Genomic DNA, 2,500 nt, shown 5'->3' with positions numbered 1-2,500 from the left:
CCTGGCGCTTGGCCTTAACTCCCGTACCATGATTATCCATCCCTTCTTCCTTATCCCTACATCTCCTTTACCTCACCCCCGTTATCCTTCGCAGCTCCTTCCTCACGTCTCCCCTTCTCTGGAATCCCTTTCCCCTGCCTCTCCCATCTCCCCTGTTCATCCCCTTTCTCCCTCTCTACCTCTCTGCAATCCCCTCTCTCATTCTCACGGCTTTCCTCAACGCTTCCCCTCTCCCTCCTAACCCCGAATCCCCTTCGAATCCCCTTCTTCATCCTACGCTTCTCCTCTCCCCTTCCACTCCCTCGTCGGCTTCTTCTTCCCACTTTCCCCTCCTCTCTCTCCCCTTTTTTCCCTTGTCCTACCCCTTCCTCTCCCTCACCCTTTCCCTTGCCAACCCCCTTCTTCCCACTCTCCCCTTCTTCCTCTCCCTCCCCTCCCCCCTCCACGCCCTAATCGACATCCAAAGTACCGCCGCGAGAACCCGCACTCACACGCCCGCACGCCCGCACAAGCACCTCCGATCGGTCCCTCGGCGACGTCGACGTAACTGCCAACGAGCGGGAGCGACGACGTATCCAAAAATGACGTCACAGCCGACGACAGCAGCTGCGGGGACTTCGCGACATTAGCGGAAGGCGCGGCTGAGTTGCGTGGGAGCATTTCCCGCGTTCGTCTTCAAGCGGATGGACGTCGACGGCGATCCCCGTGCAGGGGGATGGATCCGCGAACGGGCGAACGGCTCCGTCTGCTCGTTCGCGTAAGAGCAGTGACGTAGGTGTGTGTTTGTGTATCCGTCTATGTACCCGTGTGTTTGTGTGTGTACACGTGTGTTTGTGTGTGTGTGTGTGTGTTGTGTGTGTGTGTGTGTGTGTGTGTGTGTATGTGTGTGTGTTTGTGTGTGTGTATGTGTGTGTGTGTGTGTGTTTGTGTGTGTGTGTATGTGTGTGTGTGTGTGTGTGTATGTGTTGTGTCTGTGTGTGTTTGTCTTAAGTAAGCACTCTTAGTAAAAGCCAAAAAAAGAGAAAAATGATAATAATAAATAAAAAAATAATAATAAACAAAAAAACAAATAGATAAAATATAAATTAAAATAAAGAATAAAACAAACGTAAAACATAATATTTGGAAATAAAGCTTCATCGAATATCAAAGCACTTTTAACTTTCTGCTGAATGTAAAAGTTGTCGTTCTTAAGATCAAAGGAATCTTTCCGATGCTATTGCTCTTGACACTACAGTTCGTTTTGTCATTTCGAAATTCAAAGAGAGAAAGAGAGAGAAAGAGAGATAGGGAGAGAGAGAGAGAGAGAGAGAGAGAGAGAGAGAGAGAGAGAGAGAGACTGAATAAGCGAATGGGTGAGAGAGAGAGGAGAGAGAGAGAGGAGAAAGAGAGAGAGAGACAAAGAGACAGAGAAAGAGAGAAAAAAAACGGAGACAGAAACAGACAGACAAATACATAGACAGGCAGAAAAAAAGACAGAAAACCAACCAACCAGACAGAAAAAAAGGACAGAAACAGCCAGAAAAAAAGACCAACCAACCAGAAAGACAAAAAGACAAAAAGACAAACACACACACACAGACAGAGGGAGCACCACCCCGCGACACGCACAGAGCCACCCAACCACGAGGCTTCCCCCCCAGCCATCTCACACCGATCCCACAAATTATGTAACACCTAAGACAGTCTATTTAATTCTCTCAGTTCGGAGGCGTCTTCGAGGCGGTGCGACGGCGCCCGCAAGCACCTCCTGAAGAGGGGAAAGCATCTTCATCAGGGGCATTAGCGAAGGGGTTGTAGCGCTTGTAGATTCCCGACTCGTAGAATTGTACCCTGAGTGGAGTGCCTGTGGGTGATTCTTGGGCTGGGGGGAGGGAAGGGGGGGGTATTGTGCCTGTGGGTGATTCTTGGGCTGGGGGGAGGGAAGGGGGGGAGGGGGGTGGTATTGTGCCTGTGGGTGATTCTTGGGCTGGGGGGGAGGGAAGGGGGAAGGGGAGGGTATTGTGCCTGTGGAGTGATTCTTCTGGGGCTGGGGGGAGGGAAGGGGGGGAGGGGGGTGGTAATTGTGCCTGTGGGTGATTCTCTGGGCTGGGGGGGGAAGGGGGAAGGGGAGTGGTATTGTGCCTGTGGGTGATTCTTGGGCTTGGGGAAGGGGGGGAGGGGTATTGTGCCTGTGGGTGATTCTTGGGGCTGGGGGGAGGGAAGGGGGGGTATTGTGCCTGCTGGGGGGAGGGAAGGGGGGAGGGGGGTGAGTATTGGAAATGCCTGTGGGTGATTCTTTGGGCTGGGGGGAGGGGAAGGGGGAAGGGGAGGGTATTGTGCCTGTAGGGTGATTCTTGGGCTTGGGGGAAGGGGGGGAGGGGAGTGGCAGTATTGTGCCTGTGGGTGATTCTTGGGCTGGGGGAGGGAAGGGGGGGTATTGTGCCTGTGGGTGATTCTTGGGCTGGGGGGAGGGAAGGGGGGGTATTGTGCCTGTGGGTGATTCTTGGGCTGGGGGGAG

General features: G+C 53.1%; 1 protein-coding gene across 1 annotated transcript in view; it reads right to left on the bottom strand.

The window, feature by feature from the left end:
* LOC113811792 (uncharacterized) overlaps positions 1-2,500 on the bottom strand; it is a 213,045-nt gene that overhangs the window by 17,769 nt on the left and 192,776 nt on the right. The gene's annotated exons all lie outside the window — the stretch shown is intronic.

The sequence above is a fragment of the Penaeus vannamei genome, chromosome 4, assembly GCF_042767895.1.
Source record: "Penaeus vannamei isolate JL-2024 chromosome 4, ASM4276789v1, whole genome shotgun sequence".
NCBI classification, from domain to species: Eukaryota; Metazoa; Arthropoda; class Malacostraca; order Decapoda; family Penaeidae; genus Penaeus; species Penaeus vannamei.
The sequence above is the reverse complement of the archived record's forward strand: the minus strand, read 5'-3'. Positions and strand labels throughout refer to the sequence as shown.